General features: G+C 51.1%; 10 non-coding genes across 10 annotated transcripts; all 10 read right to left on the bottom strand.

The window, feature by feature from the left end:
* Positions 1–144: 144 nt before the first annotated feature.
* On the bottom strand, positions 145–307 carry LOC126332514 (U1 spliceosomal RNA). The gene has a single exon (XR_007563761.1). It is a non-coding gene; the product is annotated as a U1 spliceosomal RNA (small nuclear RNA).
* Positions 308–2,599: 2,292 nt separating this feature from the next.
* On the bottom strand, positions 2,600–2,762 carry LOC126332508 (U1 spliceosomal RNA). The gene has a single exon (XR_007563755.1). It is a non-coding gene; the product is annotated as a U1 spliceosomal RNA (small nuclear RNA).
* Positions 2,763–5,054: 2,292 nt separating this feature from the next.
* LOC126332518 (U1 spliceosomal RNA) lies at positions 5,055–5,217 on the bottom strand. The gene has a single exon (XR_007563765.1). It is a non-coding gene; the product is annotated as a U1 spliceosomal RNA (small nuclear RNA).
* Positions 5,218–7,509: 2,292 nt separating this feature from the next.
* LOC126332513 (U1 spliceosomal RNA) lies at positions 7,510–7,672 on the bottom strand. The gene has a single exon (XR_007563760.1). It is a non-coding gene; the product is annotated as a U1 spliceosomal RNA (small nuclear RNA).
* A 2,292-nt stretch (positions 7,673–9,964) lies between these two features.
* LOC126332511 (U1 spliceosomal RNA) lies at positions 9,965–10,127 on the bottom strand. Its single transcript, XR_007563758.1, has one exon. It is a non-coding gene; the product is annotated as a U1 spliceosomal RNA (small nuclear RNA).
* A 2,292-nt stretch (positions 10,128–12,419) lies between these two features.
* Positions 12,420–12,582, bottom strand: LOC126332517 (U1 spliceosomal RNA). Its single transcript, XR_007563764.1, has one exon. It is a non-coding gene; the product is annotated as a U1 spliceosomal RNA (small nuclear RNA).
* Positions 12,583–14,874: 2,292 nt separating this feature from the next.
* On the bottom strand, positions 14,875–15,037 carry LOC126332516 (U1 spliceosomal RNA). The gene has a single exon (XR_007563763.1). It is a non-coding gene; the product is annotated as a U1 spliceosomal RNA (small nuclear RNA).
* A 2,292-nt stretch (positions 15,038–17,329) lies between these two features.
* Positions 17,330–17,492, bottom strand: LOC126332515 (U1 spliceosomal RNA). Its single transcript, XR_007563762.1, has one exon. It is a non-coding gene; the product is annotated as a U1 spliceosomal RNA (small nuclear RNA).
* A 2,292-nt stretch (positions 17,493–19,784) lies between these two features.
* Positions 19,785–19,947, bottom strand: LOC126332507 (U1 spliceosomal RNA). The gene has a single exon (XR_007563754.1). It is a non-coding gene; the product is annotated as a U1 spliceosomal RNA (small nuclear RNA).
* Positions 19,948–22,240: 2,293 nt separating this feature from the next.
* LOC126332512 (U1 spliceosomal RNA) lies at positions 22,241–22,404 on the bottom strand. The gene has a single exon (XR_007563759.1). It is a non-coding gene; the product is annotated as a U1 spliceosomal RNA (small nuclear RNA).
* Between the last annotated feature and the right edge of the window lie 108 nt (positions 22,405–22,512).

Raw genomic sequence — 22,512 nt, 5'->3', positions numbered from 1 at the left:
GTCGACGCAGACGTGTGGTACGCGCCTAGCGCGAGTGCTGCTGCGTGTGGCAGTGCCTTGCAGCACACGTTGGTGGCCGAAAGCTCAGACGCACTGGTTGCCGGCTGCTATCACAGAATACTGCTTTTGCAATTGAAATAAACACCGGGACAGCGCGAACGCAAGTCCCGACTACCAAAAATTATGCGCCCGAGTTACTCACATTTGGAGTAATCGCGGGGGTCAGCTCGACCGAAGTGCAATGGAAGAGCCTCACCCCGGAGGAACCGCCTTCATGATCACGGTATCCCCTACAGCAGGTAAGTATGCTTTGGTCGCGCCACAGGCGAGAATTTGTAGTGCCTCGCGCCATCGAGATGTAACGAGAGCTCCCGACGTTTTCGCAGTCGGTGAACAGAATGGTGACCGTCCATGTACCTGTCTCCTTACAAAAGAGCTATTGGCTGTCGAGTTAGATGGCAGACAGTCGCAACAACGCTCCTCTGCCGAGAAAAACGATGCATTTTGTGCGAGCAGCGCCACACTGCTCGCGGCGCCGGCCGCTGCTGGGGTTAATTTACCGTTCCCTCCGGAAGATGGCGGGCCAAGTCCGGGCTGCCGCCTCCGGGCCCTCCTCTCCGTCTCAAACGAGCCCTCTTTCTCGGCTGTTGAAACCGCGAATGAGATCTGCGCAATGAGTGCTTTTTGCAGCCACACTTTACTTTCGCTCCTTCCAGCAGAGCCCTTAGTGCTAGCAAATACGGCAGCATTGTCGCGCACGGTCGTCTGTCGCCGAGCAACTGAAGGACCACAGCTCACACTGTCAGATGTTCTAAGAGAGCTGGATGCAGTCGTGAGTGTTGTGCGCGACGAACAAACAGGACGGCCGTGAACTCCAAGAACGAACATCAATCGGCACGTTCGACATTCGACGCCGAGTAACAGAAGGCACTTAAAAGGTAACACTCCTTTTTGCTTCTCCTTCCGAGTAGGGCGTGGAAAGCTCGATCGAATATTTGTGCAGATATTTTCTATACGCATAAGAGAGAAAAAATAAAGTTTCATTCATGGCAACATTTCGGCGGGCTAATTTCGAAGATGCAGATTAATTTTGCGGTATTTGGTAAACTAGCCATCTTTGCTTAGAAGTAGATTAGGTAAGGATAAAACCAAATTGCTTTTTGTTTGTAAACACAACACGTCTGGTGTGTAACGAAGCGATGGGAAACAAGGAAGAGGCATTTCTGTGAATGTAGTGATGCAACAACGAATTCATTTGAGGGCTATCCGTTTCTGCAATTAGTAGGCGTGAGTAATTTATTGAAAGTGCCGCTACTACGCGTCTGTCAATGTAGAACTATGTGTGTTACAGAAGGCACTGTTCGGATATTTTGTCAGTGAGTAGGGAGAAATTGTGTTTTTAATTACACTTGTTACAGAGAGAGAAAAAGAAGAGTTTTATGTTATTCCCATTCCATTCGAAACGCGTCTGTTCTCACTCCAAGGGCGCCCATACGAGAGACAGTTTGTACAGGGCGTGGGGGCCGGCTGAATCTGGAGGTATGGTGTACTTTTAATATTTTGGAAGACGATTAGCGAGCTTGTAAAGTAGCCATAAACAGATTTGAAGTTCCGAACCTGTGTTAAAGACGTGTGTAATACAGACTTTTTGACTCTATTTCTTGCAAGAAAAACACCTGATAACACTGCGTTTTCTACTTTCCCTGAGAGCCCCGAGTACAGGCGCCCTTGTCCCACTCAGCTACCACCAAAGATATTTCCTGCGATCACCACGCCGATGTTTGTAATTGCACTTGGCCGTTTTTCGTCCTCCCAGTGTTGTAACTGTTCATTACCAAGCCTTAACTTTTTTTTTCCCGGCGTCTGCAAATTTGTCACATGAAACACAACGTCTGCGACGACAAGACATTCCTTACAGAAAGTAAACGCTCACTGTCGTGGCCTAATAAACAGCCTACAGCGGTTCTCGTCCCATCACCGAATTTAAGCAACGCTGGCCCTTGTCATCGTGGCCGCCTGCTAGCACAAGCTGCTGTTGCCTAGAATTTCTCTTCCCCGTTTTCGGTACAGTTGGCCACGTCATTTCACATCCCAGCAAGCTCGTCAAGTGCCGCAAGTCTGCAAGTCTTGAGACGCTACGCTAGACGCTTGCTTCCCGCCCCTCATGTACCTGGCCACAGGCGACACAGCGTTCGGCTGGGCGACGCCTCGTGAACGCCGGCTCGCGCCACCGCGGTCGCCGTGCGTTCAGGGAATGCCGCGCCGTCCAATTGCGTTTGGCGCGCATTCCCCTGATGGACAGAGAAAGCCAAAAGTCGCCGTACGACCATTAATGGGGGTGTCGTACCAGAGTTAGACCGCTTGTGCCATCTCGCGGCTGCCGCTGCTACTAGTGGTGCGCGTCCGCCGCGCTTATCGAACAGACAGTGTGCTCTGGCTCTGGGTTTGACGCCAGGTCGACGCAGACGTGTGGTACGCGCCTAGCGCGAGTGCTGCTGCGTGTGGCAGTGCCTTGCAGCACACGTTGGTGGCCGAAAGCTCAGACGCACTGGTTGCCGACTGCTATCACAGAATACTGCTTTTGCAATTGAAATAAACACCGGGACAGCGCGAACGCAAGTCCCGACTACCAAAAATTATGCGCCCGAGTTACTCACATTTGGAGTAATCGCGGGGGTCAGCTCGACCGAAGTGCAATGGAAGAGCCTCACCCCGGAGGAACCGCCTTCATGATCACGGTATCCCCTACGCCAGGTAAGTATGCTTTGGTCGCGCCACAGGCGAGAATTTGTAGTGCCTCGCGCCATCGAGATGTAACGAGAGCTCCCGACGTTTTCGCAGTCGGTGAACAGAATGGTGACCGTCCATGTACCTGTCTCCTTACAAAAGAGCTATTGGCTGTCGAGTTAGATGGCAGACAGTCGCAACAACGCTCCTCTGCCGAGAAAAACGATGCATTTTGTGCGAGCAGCGCCACACTGCTCGCGGCGCCGGCCGCTGCTGGGGTTAATTTACCGTTCCCTCCGGAAGATGGCGGGCCAAGTCCGGGCTGCCGCCTCCGGGCCCTCCTCTCCGTCTCAAACGAGCCCTCTTTCTCGGCTGTTGAAACCGCGAATGAGATCTGCGCAATGAGTGCTTTTTGCAGCCACACTTTACTTTCGCTCCTTCCAGCAGAGCCCTTAGTGCTAGCAAATACGGCAGCATTGTCGCGCACGGTCGTCTGTCGCCGAGCAACTGAAGGACCACAGCTCACACTGTCAGATGTTCTAAGAGAGCTGGATGCAGTCGTGAGTGTTGTGCGCGACGAACAAACAGGACGGCCGTGAACTCCAAGAACGAACATCAATCGGCACGTTCGACATTCGACGCCGAGTAACAGAAGGCACTTAAAAGGTAACACTCCTTTTTGCTTCTCCTTCCGAGTAGGGCGTGGAAAGCTCGATCGAATATTTGTGCAGATATTTTCTATACGCATAAGAGAGAAAAAATAAAGTTTCATTCATGGCAACATTTCGGCGGGCTAATTTCGAAGATGCAGATTAATTTTGCGGTATTTGGTAAACTAGCCATCTTTGCTTAGAAGTAGATTAGGTAAGGATAAAACCAAATTGCTTTTTGTTTGTAAACACAACACGTCTGGTGTGTAACGAAGCGATGGGAAACAAGGAAGAGGCATTTCTGTGAATGTAGTGATGCAACAACGAATTCATTTGAGGGCTATCCGTTTCTGCAATTAGTAGGCGTGAGTAATTTATTGAAAGTGCCGCTACTACGCGTCTGTCAATGTAGAACTATGTGTGTTACAGAAGGCACTGTTCGGATATTTTGTCAGTGAGTAGGGAGAAATTGTGTTTTTAATTACACTTGTTACAGAGAGAGAAAAAGAAGAGTTTTATGTTATTCCCATTCCATTCGAAACGCGTCTGTTCTCACTCCAAGGGCGCCCATACGAGAGACAGTTTGTACAGGGCGTGGGGGCCGGCTGAATCTGGAGGTATGGTGTACTTTTAATATTTTGGAAGACGATTAGCGAGCTTGTAAAGTAGCCATAAACAGATTTGAAGTTCCGAACCTGTGTTAAAGACGTGTGTAATACAGACTTTTTGACTCTATTTCTTGCAAGAAAAACACCTGATAACACTGCGTTTTCTACTTTCCCTGAGAGCCCCGAGTACAGGCGCCCTTGTCCCACTCAGCTACCACCAAAGATATTTCCTGCGATCACCACGCCGATGTTTGTAATTGCACTTGGCCGTTTTTCGTCCTCCCAGTGTTGTAACTGTTCATTACCAAGCCTTAACTTTTTTTTTCCCGGCGTCTGCAAATTTGTCACATGAAACACAACGTCTGCGACGACAAGACATTCCTTACAGAAAGTAAACGCTCACTGTCGTGGCCTAATAAACAGCCTACAGCGGTTCTCGTCCCATCACCGAATTTAAGCAACGCTGGCCCTTGTCATCGTGGCCGCCTGCTAGCACAAGCTGCTGTTGCCTAGAATTTCTCTTCCCCGTTTTCGGTACAGTTGGCCACGTCATTTCACATCCCAGCAAGCTCGTCAAGTGCCGCAAGTCTGCAAGTCTTGAGACGCTACGCTAGACGCTTGCTTCCCGCCCCTCATGTACCTGGCCACAGGCGACACAGCGTTCGGCTGGGCGACGCCTCGTGAACGCCGGCTCGCGCCACCGCGGTCGCCGTGCGTTCAGGGAATGCCGCGCCGTCCAATTGCGTTTGGCGCGCATTCCCCTGATGGACAGAGAAAGCCAAAAGTCGCCGTACGACCATTAATGGGGGTGTCGTACCAGAGTTAGACCGCTTGTGCCATCTCGCGGCTGCCGCTGCTACTAGTGGTGCGCGTCCGCCGCGCTTATCGAACAGACAGTGTGCTCTGGCTCTGGGTTTGACGCCAGGTCGACGCAGACGTGTGGTACGCGCCTAGCGCGAGTGCTGCTGCGTGTGGCAGTGCCTTGCAGCACACGTTGGTGGCCGAAAGCTCAGACGCACTGGTTGCCGACTGCTATCACAGAATACTGCTTTTGCAATTGAAATAAACACCGGGACAGCGCGAACGCAAGTCCCGACTACCAAAAATTATGCGCCCGAGTTACTCACATTTGGAGTAATCGCGGGGGTCAGCTCGACCGAAGTGCAATGGAAGAGCCTCACCCCGGAGGAACCGCCTTCATGATCACGGTATCCCCTACGCCAGGTAAGTATGCTTTGGTCGCGCCACAGGCGAGAATTTGTAGTGCCTCGCGCCATCGAGATGTAACGAGAGCTCCCGACGTTTTCGCAGTCGGTGAACAGAATGGTGACCGTCCATGTACCTGTCTCCTTACAAAAGAGCTATTGGCTGTCGAGTTAGATGGCAGACAGTCGCAACAACGCTCCTCTGCCGAGAAAAACGATGCATTTTGTGCGAGCAGCGCCACACTGCTCGCGGCGCCGGCCGCTGCTGGGGTTAATTTACCGTTCCCTCCGGAAGATGGCGGGCCAAGTCCGGGCTGCCGCCTCCGGGCCCTCCTCTCCGTCTCAAACGAGCCCTCTTTCTCGGCTGTTGAAACCGCGAATGAGATCTGCGCAATGAGTGCTTTTTGCAGCCACACTTTACTTTCGCTCCTTCCAGCAGAGCCCTTAGTGCTAGCAAATACGGCAGCATTGTCGCGCACGGTCGTCTGTCGCCGAGCAACTGAAGGACCACAGCTCACACTGTCAGATGTTCTAAGAGAGCTGGATGCAGTCGTGAGTGTTGTGCGCGACGAACAAACAGGACGGCCGTGAACTCCAAGAACGAACATCAATCGGCACGTTCGACATTCGACGCCGAGTAACAGAAGGCACTTAAAAGGTAACACTCCTTTTTGCTTCTCCTTCCGAGTAGGGCGTGGAAAGCTCGATCGAATATTTGTGCAGATATTTTCTATACGCATAAGAGAGAAAAAATAAAGTTTCATTCATGGCAACATTTCGGCGGGCTAATTTCGAAGATGCAGATTAATTTTGCGGTATTTGGTAAACTAGCCATCTTTGCTTAGAAGTAGATTAGGTAAGGATAAAACCAAATTGCTTTTTGTTTGTAAACACAACACGTCTGGTGTGTAACGAAGCGATGGGAAACAAGGAAGAGGCATTTCTGTGAATGTAGTGATGCAACAACGAATTCATTTGAGGGCTATCCGTTTCTGCAATTAGTAGGCGTGAGTAATTTATTGAAAGTGCCGCTACTACGCGTCTGTCAATGTAGAACTATGTGTGTTACAGAAGGCACTGTTCGGATATTTTGTCAGTGAGTAGGGAGAAATTGTGTTTTTAATTACACTTGTTACAGAGAGAGAAAAAGAAGAGTTTTATGTTATTCCCATTCCATTCGAAACGCGTCTGTTCTCACTCCAAGGGCGCCCATACGAGAGACAGTTTGTACAGGGCGTGGGGGCCGGCTGAATCTGGAGGTATGGTGTACTTTTAATATTTTGGAAGACGATTAGCGAGCTTGTAAAGTAGCCATAAACAGATTTGAAGTTCCGAACCTGTGTTAAAGACGTGTGTAATACAGACTTTTTGACTCTATTTCTTGCAAGAAAAACACCTGATAACACTGCGTTTTCTACTTTCCCTGAGAGCCCCGAGTACAGGCGCCCTTGTCCCACTCAGCTACCACCAAAGATATTTCCTGCGATCACCACGCCGATGTTTGTAATTGCACTTGGCCGTTTTTCGTCCTCCCAGTGTTGTAACTGTTCATTACCAAGCCTTAACTTTTTTTTTCCCGGCGTCTGCAAATTTGTCACATGAAACACAACGTCTGCGACGACAAGACATTCCTTACAGAAAGTAAACGCTCACTGTCGTGGCCTAATAAACAGCCTACAGCGGTTCTCGTCCCATCACCGAATTTAAGCAACGCTGGCCCTTGTCATCGTGGCCGCCTGCTAGCACAAGCTGCTGTTGCCTAGAATTTCTCTTCCCCGTTTTCGGTACAGTTGGCCACGTCATTTCACATCCCAGCAAGCTCGTCAAGTGCCGCAAGTCTGCAAGTCTTGAGACGCTACGCTAGACGCTTGCTTCCCGCCCCTCATGTACCTGGCCACAGGCGACACAGCGTTCGGCTGGGCGACGCCTCGTGAACGCCGGCTCGCGCCACCGCGGTCGCCGTGCGTTCAGGGAATGCCGCGCCGTCCAATTGCGTTTGGCGCGCATTCCCCTGATGGACAGAGAAAGCCAAAAGTCGCCGTACGACCATTAATGGGGGTGTCGTACCAGAGTTAGACCGCTTGTGCCATCTCGCGGCTGCCGCTGCTACTAGTGGTGCGCGTCCGCCGCGCTTATCGAACAGACAGTGTGCTCTGGCTCTGGGTTTGACGCCAGGTCGACGCAGACGTGTGGTACGCGCCTAGCGCGAGTGCTGCTGCGTGTGGCAGTGCCTTGCAGCACACGTTGGTGGCCGAAAGCTCAGACGCACTGGTTGCCGGCTGCTATCACAGAATACTGCTTTTGCAATTGAAATAAACACCGGGACAGCGCGAACGCAAGTCCCGACTACCAAAAATTATGCGCCCGAGTTACTCACATTTGGAGTAATCGCGGGGGTCAGCTCGACCGAAGTGCAATGGAAGAGCCTCACCCCGGAGGAACCGCCTTCATGATCACGGTATCCCCTACAGCAGGTAAGTATGCTTTGGTCGCGCCACAGGCGAGAATTTGTAGTGCCTCGCGCCATCGAGATGTAACGAGAGCTCCCGACGTTTTCGCAGTCGGTGAACAGAATGGTGACCGTCCATGTACCTGTCTCCTTACAAAAGAGCTATTGGCTGTCGAGTTAGATGGCAGACAGTCGCAACAACGCTCCTCTGCCGAGAAAAACGATGCATTTTGTGCGAGCAGCGCCACACTGCTCGCGGCGCCGGCCGCTGCTGGGGTTAATTTACCGTTCCCTCCGGAAGATGGCGGGCCAAGTCCGGGCTGCCGCCTCCGGGCCCTCCTCTCCGTCTCAAACGAGCCCTCTTTCTCGGCTGTTGAAACCGCGAATGAGATCTGCGCAATGAGTGCTTTTTGCAGCCACACTTTACTTTCGCTCCTTCCAGCAGAGCCCTTAGTGCTAGCAAATACGGCAGCATTGTCGCGCACGGTCGTCTGTCGCCGAGCAACTGAAGGACCACAGCTCACACTGTCAGATGTTCTAAGAGAGCTGGATGCAGTCGTGAGTGTTGTGCGCGACGAACAAACAGGACGGCCGTGAACTCCAAGAACGAACATCAATCGGCACGTTCGACATTCGACGCCGAGTAACAGAAGGCACTTAAAAGGTAACACTCCTTTTTGCTTCTCCTTCCGAGTAGGGCGTGGAAAGCTCGATCGAATATTTGTGCAGATATTTTCTATACGCATAAGAGAGAAAAAATAAAGTTTCATTCATGGCAACATTTCGGCGGGCTAATTTCGAAGATGCAGATTAATTTTGCGGTATTTGGTAAACTAGCCATCTTTGCTTAGAAGTAGATTAGGTAAGGATAAAACCAAATTGCTTTTTGTTTGTAAACACAACACGTCTGGTGTGTAACGAAGCGATGGGAAACAAGGAAGAGGCATTTCTGTGAATGTAGTGATGCAACAACGAATTCATTTGAGGGCTATCCGTTTCTGCAATTAGTAGGCGTGAGTAATTTATTGAAAGTGCCGCTACTACGCGTCTGTCAATGTAGAACTATGTGTGTTACAGAAGGCACTGTTCGGATATTTTGTCAGTGAGTAGGGAGAAATTGTGTTTTTAATTACACTTGTTACAGAGAGAGAAAAAGAAGAGTTTTATGTTATTCCCATTCCATTCGAAACGCGTCTGTTCTCACTCCAAGGGCGCCCATACGAGAGACAGTTTGTACAGGGCGTGGGGGCCGGCTGAATCTGGAGGTATGGTGTACTTTTAATATTTTGGAAGACGATTAGCGAGCTTGTAAAGTAGCCATAAACAGATTTGAAGTTCCGAACCTGTGTTAAAGACGTGTGTAATACAGACTTTTTGACTCTATTTCTTGCAAGAAAAACACCTGATAACACTGCGTTTTCTACTTTCCCTGAGAGCCCCGAGTACAGGCGCCCTTGTCCCACTCAGCTACCACCAAAGATATTTCCTGCGATCACCACGCCGATGTTTGTAATTGCACTTGGCCGTTTTTCGTCCTCCCAGTGTTGTAACTGTTCATTACCAAGCCTTAACTTTTTTTTTCCCGGCGTCTGCAAATTTGTCACATGAAACACAACGTCTGCGACGACAAGACATTCCTTACAGAAAGTAAACGCTCACTGTCGTGGCCTAATAAACAGCCTACAGCGGTTCTCGTCCCATCACCGAATTTAAGCAACGCTGGCCCTTGTCATCGTGGCCGCCTGCTAGCACAAGCTGCTGTTGCCTAGAATTTCTCTTCCCCGTTTTCGGTACAGTTGGCCACGTCATTTCACATCCCAGCAAGCTCGTCAAGTGCCGCAAGTCTGCAAGTCTTGAGACGCTACGCTAGACGCTTGCTTCCCGCCCCTCATGTACCTGGCCACAGGCGACACAGCGTTCGGCTGGGCGACGCCTCGTGAACGCCGGCTCGCGCCACCGCGGTCGCCGTGCGTTCAGGGAATGCCGCGCCGTCCAATTGCGTTTGGCGCGCATTCCCCTGATGGACAGAGAAAGCCAAAAGTCGCCGTACGACCATTAATGGGGGTGTCGTACCAGAGTTAGACCGCTTGTGCCATCTCGCGGCTGCCGCTGCTACTAGTGGTGCGCGTCCGCCGCGCTTATCGAACAGACAGTGTGCTCTGGCTCTGGGTTTGACGCCAGGTCGACGCAGACGTGTGGTACGCGCCTAGCGCGAGTGCTGCTGCGTGTGGCAGTGCCTTGCAGCACACGTTGGTGGCCGAAAGCTCAGACGCACTGGTTGCCGACTGCTATCACAGAATACTGCTTTTGCAATTGAAATAAACACCGGGACAGCGCGAACGCAAGTCCCGACTACCAAAAATTATGCGCCCGAGATACTCACATTTGGAGTAATCGCGGGGGTCAGCTCGACCGAAGTGCAATGGAAGAGCCTCACCCCGGAGGAACCGCCTTCATGATCACGGTATCCCCTACGCCAGGTAAGTATGCTTTGGTCGCGCCACAGGCGAGAATTTGTAGTGCCTCGCGCCATCGAGATGTAACGAGAGCTCCCGACGTTTTCGCAGTCGGTGAACAGAATGGTGACCGTCCATGTACCTGTCTCCTTACAAAAGAGCTATTGGCTGTCGAGTTAGATGGCAGACAGTCGCAACAACGCTCCTCTGCCGAGAAAAACGATGCATTTTGTGCGAGCAGCGCCACACTGCTCGCGGCGCCGGCCGCTGCTGGGGTTAATTTACCGTTCCCTCCGGAAGATGGCGGGCCAAGTCCGGGCTGCCGCCTCCGGGCCCTCCTCTCCGTCTCAAACGAGCCCTCTTTCTCGGCTGTTGAAACCGCGAATGAGATCTGCGCAATGAGTGCTTTTTGCAGCCACACTTTACTTTCGCTCCTTCCAGCAGAGCCCTTAGTGCTAGCAAATACGGCAGCATTGTCGCGCACGGTCGTCTGTCGCCGAGCAACTGAAGGACCACAGCTCACACTGTCAGATGTTCTAAGAGAGCTGGATGCAGTCGTGAGTGTTGTGCGCGACGAACAAACAGGACGGCCGTGAACTCCAAGAACGAACATCAATCGGCACGTTCGACATTCGACGCCGAGTAACAGAAGGCACTTAAAAGGTAACACTCCTTTTTGCTTCTCCTTCCGAGTAGGGCGTGGAAAGCTCGATCGAATATTTGTGCAGATATTTTCTATACGCATAAGAGAGAAAAAATAAAGTTTCATTCATGGCAACATTTCGGCGGGCTAATTTCGAAGATGCAGATTAATTTTGCGGTATTTGGTAAACTAGCCATCTTTGCTTAGAAGTAGATTAGGTAAGGATAAAACCAAATTGCTTTTTGTTTGTAAACACAACACGTCTGGTGTGTAACGAAGCGATGGGAAACAAGGAAGAGGCATTTCTGTGAATGTAGTGATGCAACAACGAATTCATTTGAGGGCTATCCGTTTCTGCAATTAGTAGGCGTGAGTAATTTATTGAAAGTGCCGCTACTACGCGTCTGTCAATGTAGAACTATGTGTGTTACAGAAGGCACTGTTCGGATATTTTGTCAGTGAGTAGGGAGAAATTGTGTTTTTAATTACACTTGTTACAGAGAGAGAAAAAGAAGAGTTTTATGTTATTCCCATTCCATTCGAAACGCGTCTGTTCTCACTCCAAGGGCGCCCATACGAGAGACAGTTTGTACAGGGCGTGGGGGCCGGCTGAATCTGGAGGTATGGTGTACTTTTAATATTTTGGAAGACGATTAGCGAGCTTGTAAAGTAGCCATAAACAGATTTGAAGTTCCGAACCTGTGTTAAAGACGTGTGTAATACAGACTTTTTGACTCTATTTCTTGCAAGAAAAACACCTGATAACACTGCGTTTTCTACTTTCCCTGAGAGCCCCGAGTACAGGCGCCCTTGTCCCACTCAGCTACCACCAAAGATATTTCCTGCGATCACCACGCCGATGTTTGTAATTGCACTTGGCCGTTTTTCGTCCTCCCAGTGTTGTAACTGTTCATTACCAAGCCTTAACTTTTTTTTTCCCGGCGTCTGCAAATTTGTCACATGAAACACAACGTCTGCGACGACAAGACATTCCTTACAGAAAGTAAACGCTCACTGTCGTGGCCTAATAAACAGCCTACAGCGGTTCTCGTCCCATCACCGAATTTAAGCAACGCTGGCCCTTGTCATCGTGGCCGCCTGCTAGCACAAGCTGCTGTTGCCTAGAATTTCTCTTCCCCGTTTTCGGTACAGTTGGCCACGTCATTTCACATCCCAGCAAGCTCGTCAAGTGCCGCAAGTCTGCAAGTCTTGAGACGCTACGCTAGACGCTTGCTTCCCGCCCCTCATGTACCTGGCCACAGGCGACACAGCGTTCGGCTGGGCGACGCCTCGTGAACGCCGGCTCGCGCCACCGCGGTCGCCGTGCGTTCAGGGAATGCCGCGCCGTCCAATTGCGTTTGGCGCGCATTCCCCTGATGGACAGAGAAAGCCAAAAGTCGCCGTACGACCATTAATGGGGGTGTCGTACCAGAGTTAGACCGCTTGTGCCATCTCGCGGCTGCCGCTGCTACTAGTGGTGCGCGTCCGCCGCGCTTATCGAACAGACAGTGTGCTCTGGCTCTGGGTTTGACGCCAGGTCGACGCAGACGTGTGGTACGCGCCTAGCGCGAGTGCTGCTGCGTGTGGCAGTGCCTTGCAGCACACGTTGGTGGCCGAAAGCTCAGACGCACTGGTTGCCGACTGCTATCACAGAATACTGCTTTTGCAATTGAAATAAACACCGGGACAGCGCGAACGCAAGTCCCGACTACCAAAAATTATGCGCCCGAGTTACTCACATTTGGAGTAATCGCGGGGGTCAGCTCGACCGAAGTGCAATGGAAGAGCCTCACCCCGGAGGAACCGCCTTCATGATCACGGTATCCCCTACGCCAGGTAAGTATGCTTTGGTCGCGCCACAGGCGAGAATTTGTAGTGCCTCGCGCCATCGAGATGTAACGAGAGCTCCCGACGTTTTCGCAGTCGGTGAACAGAATGGTGACCGTCCATGTACCTGTCTCCTTACAAAAGAGCTATTGGCTGTCGAGTTAGATGGCAGACAGTCGCAACAACGCTCCTCTGCCGAGAAAAACGATGCATTTTGTGCGAGCAGCGCCACACTGCTCGCGGCGCCGGCCGCTGCTGGGGTTAATTTACCGTTCCCTCCGGAAGATGGCGGGCCAAGTCCGGGCTGCCGCCTCCGGGCCCTCCTCTCCGTCTCAAACGAGCCCTCTTTCTCGGCTGTTGAAACCGCGAATGAGATCTGCGCAATGAGTGCTTTTTGCAGCCACACTTTACTTTCGCTCCTTCCAGCAGAGCCCTTAGTGCTAGCAAATACGGCAGCATTGTCGCGCACGGTCGTCTGTCGCCGAGCAACTGAAGGACCACAGCTCACACTGTCAGATGTTCTAAGAGAGCTGGATGCAGTCGTGAGTGTTGTGCGCGACGAACAAACAGGACGGCCGTGAACTCCAAGAACGAACATCAATCGGCACGTTCGACATTCGACGCCGAGTAACAGAAGGCACTTAAAAGGTAACACTCCTTTTTGCTTCTCCTTCCGAGTAGGGCGTGGAAAGCTCGATCGAATATTTGTGCAGATATTTTCTATACGCATAAGAGAGAAAAAATAAAGTTTCATTCATGGCAACATTTCGGCGGGCTAATTTCGAAGATGCAGATTAATTTTGCGGTATTTGGTAAACTAGCCATCTTTGCTTAGAAGTAGATTAGGTAAGGATAAAACCAAATTGCTTTTTGTTTGTAAACACAACACGTCTGGTGTGTAACGAAGCGATGGGAAACAAGGAAGAGGCATTTCTGTGAATGTAGTGATGCAACAACGAATTCATTTGAGGGCTATCCGTTTCTGCAATTAGTAGGCGTGAGTAATTTATTGAAAGTGCCGCTACTACGCGTCTGTCAATGTAGAACTATGTGTGTTACAGAAGGCACTGTTCGGATATTTTGTCAGTGAGTAGGGAGAAATTGTGTTTTTAATTACACTTGTTACAGAGAGAGAAAAAGAAGAGTTTTATGTTATTCCCATTCCATTCGAAACGCGTCTGTTCTCACTCCAAGGGCGCCCATACGAGAGACAGTTTGTACAGGGCGTGGGGGCCGGCTGAATCTGGAGGTATGGTGTACTTTTAATATTTTGGAAGACGATTAGCGAGCTTGTAAAGTAGCCATAAACAGATTTGAAGTTCCGAACCTGTGTTAAAGACGTGTGTAATACAGACTTTTTGACTCTATTTCTTGCAAGAAAAACACCTGATAACACTGCGTTTTCTACTTTCCCTGAGAGCCCCGAGTACAGGCGCCCTTGTCCCACTCAGCTACCACCAAAGATATTTCCTGCGATCACCACGCCGATGTTTGTAATTGCACTTGGCCGTTTTTCGTCCTCCCAGTGTTGTAACTGTTCATTACCAAGCCTTAACTTTTTTTTTCCCGGCGTCTGCAAATTTGTCACATGAAACACAACGTCTGCGACGACAAGACATTCCTTACAGAAAGTAAACGCTCACTGTCGTGGCCTAATAAACAGCCTACAGCGGTTCTCGTCCCATCACCGAATTTAAGCAACGCTGGCCCTTGTCATCGTGGCCGCCTGCTAGCACAAGCTGCTGTTGCCTAGAATTTCTCTTCCCCGTTTTCGGTACAGTTGGCCACGTCATTTCACATCCCAGCAAGCTCGTCAAGTGCCGCAAGTCTGCAAGTCTTGAGACGCTACGCTAGACGCTTGCTTCCCGCCCCTCATGTACCTGGCCACAGGCGACACAGCGTTCGGCTGGGCGACGCCTCGTGAACGCCGGCTCGCGCCACCGCGGTCGCCGTGCGTTCAGGGAATGCCGCGCCGTCCAATTGCGTTTGGCGCGCATTCCCCTGATGGACAGAGAAAGCCAAAAGTCGCCGTACGACCATTAATGGGGGTGTCGTACCAGAGTTAGACCGCTTGTGCCATCTCGCGGCTGCCGCTGCTACTAGTGGTGCGCGTCCGCCGCGCTTATCGAACAGACAGTGTGCTCTGGCTCTGGGTTTGACGCCAGGTCGACGCAGACGTGTGGTACGCGCCTAGCGCGAGTGCTGCTGCGTGTGGCAGTGCCTTGCAGCACACGTTGGTGGCCGAAAGCTCAGACGCACTGGTTGCCGACTGCTATCACAGAATACTGCTTTTGCAATTGAAATAAACACCGGGACAGCGCGAACGCAAGTCCCGACTACCAAAAATTATGCGCCCGAGTTACTCACATTTGGAGTAATCGCGGGGGTCAGCTCGACCGAAGTGCAATGGAAGAGCCTCACCCCGGAGGAACCGCCTTCATGATCACGGTATCCCCTACGCCAGGTAAGTATGCTTTGGTCGCGCCACAGGCGAGAATTTGTAGTGCCTCGCGCCATCGAGATGTAACGAGAGCTCCCGACGTTTTCGCAGTCGGTGAACAGAATGGTGACCGTCCATGTACCTGTCTCCTTACAAAAGAGCTATTGGCTGTCGAGTTAGATGGCAGACAGTCGCAACAACGCTCCTCTGCCGAGAAAAACGATGCATTTTGTGCGAGCAGCGCCACACTGCTCGCGGCGCCGGCCGCTGCTGGGGTTAATTTACCGTTCCCTCCGGAAGATGGCGGGCCAAGTCCGGGCTGCCGCCTCCGGGCCCTCCTCTCCGTCTCAAACGAGCCCTCTTTCTCGGCTGTTGAAACCGCGAATGAGATCTGCGCAATGAGTGCTTTTTGCAGCCACACTTTACTTTCGCTCCTTCCAGCAGAGCCCTTAGTGCTAGCAAATACGGCAGCATTGTCGCGCACGGTCGTCTGTCGCCGAGCAACTGAAGGACCACAGCTCACACTGTCAGATGTTCTAAGAGAGCTGGATGCAGTCGTGAGTGTTGTGCGCGACGAACAAACAGGACGGCCGTGAACTCCAAGAACGAACATCAATCGGCACGTTCGACATTCGACGCCGAGTAACAGAAGGCACTTAAAAGGTAACACTCCTTTTTGCTTCTCCTTCCGAGTAGGGCGTGGAAAGCTCGATCGAATATTTGTGCAGATATTTTCTATACGCATAAGAGAGAAAAAATAAAGTTTCATTCATGGCAACATTTCGGCGGGCTAATTTCGAAGATGCAGATTAATTTTGCGGTATTTGGTAAACTAGCCATCTTTGCTTAGAAGTAGATTAGGTAAGGATAAAACCAAATTGCTTTTTGTTTGTAAACACAACACGTCTGGTGTGTAACGAAGCGATGGGAAACAAGGAAGAGGCATTTCTGTGAATGTAGTGATGCAACAACGAATTCATTTGAGGGCTATCCGTTTCTGCAATTAGTAGGCGTGAGTAATTTATTGAAAGTGCCGCTACTACGCGTCTGTCAATGTAGAACTATGTGTGTTACAGAAGGCACTGTTCGGATATTTTGTCAGTGAGTAGGGAGAAATTGTGTTTTTAATTACACTTGTTACAGAGAGAGAAAAAGAAGAGTTTTATGTTATTCCCATTCCATTCGAAACGCGTCTGTTCTCACTCCAAGGGCGCCCATACGAGAGACAGTTTGTACAGGGCGTGGGGGCCGGCTGAATCTGGAGGTATGGTGTACTTTTAATATTTTGGAAGACGATTAGCGAGCTTGTAAAGTAGCCATAAACAGATTTGAAGTTCCGAACCTGTGTTAAAGACGTGTGTAATACAGACTTTTTGACTCTATTTCTTGCAAGAAAAACACCTGATAACACTGCGTTTTCTACTTTCCCTGAGAGCCCCGAGTACAGGCGCCCTTGTCCCACTCAGCTACCACCAAAGATATTTCCTGCGATCACCACGCCGATGTTTGTAATTGCACTTGGCCGTTTTTCGTCCTCCCAGTGTTGTAACTGTTCATTACCAAGCCTTAACTTTTTTTTTCCCGGCGTCTGCAAATTTGTCACATGAAACACAACGTCTGCGACGACAAGACATTCCTTACAGAAAGTAAACGCTCACTGTCGTGGCCTAATAAACAGCCTACAGCGGTTCTCGTCCCATCACCGAATTTAAGCAACGCTGGCCCTTGTCATCGTGGCCGCCTGCTAGCACAAGCTGCTGTTGCCTAGAATTTCTCTTCCCCGTTTTCGGTACAGTTGGCCACGTCATTTCACATCCCAGCAAGCTCGTCAAGTGCCGCAAGTCTGCAAGTCTTGAGACGCTACGCTAGACGCTTGCTTCCCGCCCCTCATGTACCTGGCCACAGGCGACACAGCGTTCGGCTGGGCGACGCCTCGTGAACGCCGGCTCGCGCCACCGCGGTCGCCGTGCGTTCAGGGAATGCCGCGCCGTCCAATTGCGTTTGGCGCGCATTCCCCTGATGGACAGAGAAAGCCAAAAGTCGCCGTACGACCATTAATGGGGGTGTCGTACCAGAGTTAGACCGCTTGTGCCATCTCGCGGCTGCCGCTGCTACTAGTGGTGCGCGTCCGCCGCGCTTATCGAACAGACAGTGTGCTCTGGCTCTGGGTTTGACGCCAGGTCGACGCAGACGTGTGGTACGCGCCTAGCGCGAGTGCTGCTGCGTGTGGCAGTGCCTTGCAGCACACGTTGGTGGCCGAAAGCTCAGACGCACTGGTTGCCGACTGCTATCACAGAATACTGCTTTTGCAATTGAAATAAACACCGGGACAGCGCGAACGCAAGTCCCGACTACCAAAAATTATGCGCCCGAGTTACTCACATTTGGAGTAATCGCGGGGGTCAGCTCGACCGAAGTGCAATGGAAGAGCCTCACCCCGGAGGAACCGCCTTCATGATCACGGTATCCCCTACGCCAGGTAAGTATGCTTTGGTCGCGCCACAGGCGAGAATTTGTAGTGCCTCGCGCCATCGAGATGTAACGAGAGCTCCCGACGTTTTCGCAGTCGGTGAACAGAATGGTGACCGTCCATGTACCTGTCTCCTTACAAAAGAGCTATTGGCTGTCGAGTTAGATGGCAGACAGTCGCAACAACGCTCCTCTGCCGAGAAAAACGATGCATTTTGTGCGAGCAGCGCCACACTGCTCGCGGCGCCGGCCGCTGCTGGGGTTAATTTACCGTTCCCTCCGGAAGATGGCGGGCCAAGTCCGGGCTGCCGCCTCCGGGCCCTCCTCTCCGTCTCAAACGAGCCCTCTTTCTCGGCTGTTGAAACCGCGAATGAGATCTGCGCAATGAGTGCTTTTTGCAGCCACACTTTACTTTCGCTCCTTCCAGCAGAGCCCTTAGTGCTAGCAAATACGGCAGCATTGTCGCGCACGGTCGTCTGTCGCCGAGCAACTGAAGGACCACAGCTCACACTGTCAGATGTTCTAAGAGAGCTGGATGCAGTCGTGAGTGTTGTGCGCGACGAACAAACAGGACGGCCGTGAACTCCAAGAACGAACATCAATCGGCACGTTCGACATTCGACGCCGAGTAACAGAAGGCACTTAAAAGGTAACACTCCTTTTTGCTTCTCCTTCCGAGTAGGGCGTGGAAAGCTCGATCGAATATTTGTGCAGATATTTTCTATACGCATAAGAGAGAAAAAATAAAGTTTCATTCATGGCAACATTTCGGCGGGCTAATTTCGAAGATGCAGATTAATTTTGCGGTATTTGGTAAACTAGCCATCTTTGCTTAGAAGTAGATTAGGTAAGGATAAAACCAAATTGCTTTTTGTTTGTAAACACAACACGTCTGGTGTGTAACGAAGCGATGGGAAACAAGGAAGAGGCATTTCTGTGAATGTAGTGATGCAACAACGAATTCATTTGAGGGCTATCCGTTTCTGCAATTAGTAGGCGTGAGTAATTTATTGAAAGTGCCGCTACTACGCGTCTGTCAATGTAGAACTATGTGTGTTACAGAAGGCACTGTTCGGATATTTTGTCAGTGAGTAGGGAGAAATTGTGTTTTTAATTACACTTGTTACAGAGAGAGAAAAAGAAGAGTTTTATGTTATTCCCATTCCATTCGAAACGCGTCTGTTCTCACTCCAAGGGCGCCCATACGAGAGACAGTTTGTACAGGGCGTGGGGGCCGGCTGAATCTGGAGGTATGGTGTACTTTTAATATTTTGGAAGACGATTAGCGAGCTTGTAAAGTAGCCATAAACAGATTTGAAGTTCCGAACCTGTGTTAAAGACGTGTGTAATACAGACTTTTTGACTCTATTTCTTGCAAGAAAAACACCTGATAACACTGCGTTTTCTACTTTCCCTGAGAGCCCCGAGTACAGGCGCCCTTGTCCCACTCAGCTACCACCAAAGATATTTCCTGCGATCACCACGCCGATGTTTGTAATTGCACTTGGCCGTTTTTCGTCCTCCCAGTGTTGTAACTGTTCATTACCAAGCCTTAACTTTTTTTTTCCCGGCGTCTGCAAATTTGTCACATGAAACACAACGTCTGCGACGACAAGACATTCCTTACAGAAAGTAAACGCTCACTGTCGTGGCCTAATAAACAGCCTACAGCGGTTCTCGTCCCATCACCGAATTTAAGCAACGCTGGCCCTTGTCATCGTGGCCGCCTGCTAGCACAAGCTGCTGTTGCCTAGAATTTCTCTTCCCCGTTTTCGGTACAGTTGGCCACGTCATTTCACATCCCAGCAAGCTCGTCAAGTGCCGCAAGTCTGCAAGTCTTGAGACGCTACGCTAGACGCTTGCTTCCCGCCCCTCATGTACCTGGCCACAGGCGACACAGCGTTCGGCTGGGCGACGCCTCGTGAACGCCGGCTCGCGCCACCGCGGTCGCCGTGCGTTCAGGGAATGCCGCGCCGTCCAATTGCGTTTGGCGCGCATTCCCCTGATGGACAGAGAAAGCCAAAAGTCGCCGTACGACCATTAATGGGGGTGTCGTACCAGAGTTAGACCGCTTGTGCCATCTCGCGGCTGCCGCTGCTACTAGTGGTGCGCGTCCGCCGCGCTTATCGAACAGACAGTGTGCTCTGGCTCTGGGTTTGACGCCAGGTCGACGCAGACGTGTGGTACGCGCCTAGCGCGAGTGCTGCTGCGTGTGGCAGTGCCTTGCAGCACACGTTGGTGGCCGAAAGCTCAGACGCACTGGTTGCCGACTGCTATCACAGAATACTGCTTTTGCAATTGAAATAAACACCGGGACAGCGCGAACGCAAGTCCCGACTACCAAAAATTATGCGCCCGAGTTACTCACATTTGGAGTAATCGCGGGGGTCAGCTCGACCGAAGTGCAATGGAAGAGCCTCACCCCGGAGGAACCGCCTTCATGATCACGGTATCCCCTACGCCAGGTAAGTATGCTTTGGTCGCGCCACAGGCGAGAATTTGTAGTGCCTCGCGCCATCGAGATGTAACGAGAGCTCCCGACGTTTTCGCAGTCGGTGAACAGAATGGTGACCGTCCATGTACCTGTCTCCTTACAAAAGAGCTATTGGCTGTCGAGTTAGATGGCAGACAGTCGCAACAACGCTCCTCTGCCGAGAAAAACGATGCATTTTGTGCGAGCAGCGCCACACTGCTCGCGGCGCCGGCCGCTGCTGGGGTTAATTTACCGTTCCCTCCGGAAGATGGCGGGCCAAGTCCGGGCTGCCGCCTCCGGGCCCTCCTCTCCGTCTCAAACGAGCCCTCTTTCTCGGCTGTTGAAACCGCGAATGAGATCTGCGCAATGAGTGCTTTTTGCAGCCACACTTTACTTTCGCTCCTTCCAGCAGAGCCCTTAGTGCTAGCAAATACGGCAGCATTGTCGCGCACGGTCGTCTGTCGCCGAGCAACTGAAGGACCACAGCTCACACTGTCAGATGTTCTAAGAGAGCTGGATGCAGTCGTGAGTGTTGTGCGCGACGAACAAACAGGACGGCCGTGAACTCCAAGAACGAACATCAATCGGCACGTTCGACATTCGACGCCGAGTAACAGAAGGCACTTAAAAGGTAACACTCCTTTTTGCTTCTCCTTCCGAGTAGGGCGTGGAAAGCTCGATCGAATATTTGTGCAGATATTTTCTATACGCATAAGAGAGAAAAAATAAAGTTTCATTCATGGCAACATTTCGGCGGGCTAATTTCGAAGATGCAGATTAATTTTGCGGTATTTGGTAAACTAGCCATCTTTGCTTAGAAGTAGATTAGGTAAGGATAAAACCAAATTGCTTTTTGTTTGTAAACACAACACGTCTGGTGTGTAACGAAGCGATGGGAAACAAGGAAGAGGCATTTCTGTGAATGTAGTGATGCAACAACGAATTCATTTGAGGGCTATCCGTTTCTGCAATTAGTAGGCGTGAGTAATTTATTGAAAGTGCCGCTACTACGCGTCTGTCAATGTAGAACTATGTGTGTTACAGAAGGCACTGTTCGGATATTTTGTCAGTGAGTAGGGAGAAATTGTGTTTTTAATTACACTTGTTACAGAGAGAGAAAAAGAAGAGTTTTATGTTATTCCCATTCCATTCGAAACGCGTCTGTTCTCACTCCAAGGGCGCCCATACGAGAGACAGTTTGTACAGGGCGTGGGGGCCGGCTGAATCTGGAGGTATGGTGTACTTTTAATATTTTGGAAGACGATTAGCGAGCTTGTAAAGTAGCCATAAACAGATTTGAAGTTCCGAACCTGTGTTAAAGACGTGTGTAATACAGACTTTTTGACTCTATTTCTTGCAAGAAAAACACCTGATAACACTGCGTTTTCTACTTTCCCTGAGAGCCCCGAGTACAGGCGCCCTTGTCCCACTCAGCTACCACCAAAGATATTTCCTGCGATCACCACGCCGATGTTTGTAATTGCACTTGGCCGTTTTTCGTCCTCCCAGTGTTGTAACTGTTCATTACCAAGCCTTAACTTTTTTTTTTCCCGGCGTCTGCAAATTTGTCACATGAAACACAACGTCTGCGACGACAAGACATTCCTTACAGAAAGTAAACGCTCACTGTCGTGGCCTAATAAACAGCCTACAGCGGTTCTCGTCCCATCACCGAATTTAAGCAACGCTGGCCCTTGTCATCGTGGCCGCCTGCTAGCACAAGCTGCTGTTGCCTAGAATTTCTCTTCCCCGTTTTCGGTACAGTTGGCCACGTCATTTCACATCCCAGCAAGCTCGTCAAGTGCCGCAAGTCTGCAAGTCTTGAGACGCTACGCTAGACGCTTGCTTCCCGCCCCTCATGTACCTGGCCACAGGCGACACAGCGTTCGGCTGGGCGACGCCTCGTGAACGCCGGCTCGCGCCACCGCGGTCGCCGTGCGTTCAGGGAATGCCGCGCCGTCCAATTGCGTTTGGCGCGCATTCCCCTGATGGACAGAGAAAGCCAAAAGTCGCCGTACGACCATTAATGGGGGTGTCGTACCAGAGTTAGACCGCTTGTGCCATCTCGCGGCTGCCGCTGCTACTAGTGGTGCGCGTCCGCCGCGCTTATCGAACAGACAGTGTGCTCTGGCTCTGGGTTTGACGCCAGGTCGACGCAGACGTGTGGTACGCGCCTAGCGCGAGTGCTGCTGCGTGTGGCAGTGCCTTGCAGCACACGTTGGTGGCCGAAAGCTCAGACGCACTGGTTGCCGACTGCTATCACAGAATACTGCTTTTGCAATTGAAATAAACACCGGGACAGCGCGAACGCAAGTCCCGACTACCAAAAATTATGCGCCCGAGTTACTCACATTTGGAGTAATCGCGGGGGGTCAGCTCGACCGAAGTGCAATGGAAGAGCCTCACCCCGGAGGAACCGCCTTCATGATCACGGTATCCCCTACGCCAGGTAAGTATGCTTTGGTCGCGCCACAGGCGAGAATTTGTAGTGCCTCGCGCCATCGAGATGTAACGAGAGCTCCCGACGTTTTTCGCAGTCGGTGAACAGATCTGTCTCGCGTGTGT

This window comes from Schistocerca gregaria, unplaced genomic scaffold (genome assembly GCF_023897955.1).
Source record: "Schistocerca gregaria isolate iqSchGreg1 unplaced genomic scaffold, iqSchGreg1.2 ptg001475l, whole genome shotgun sequence".
NCBI lineage: Eukaryota > Metazoa > Arthropoda > Insecta > Orthoptera > Acrididae > Schistocerca > Schistocerca gregaria.
Note: the sequence above shows the minus strand (reverse complement) of the source record. Positions and strands in the feature narration are given on the sequence as shown.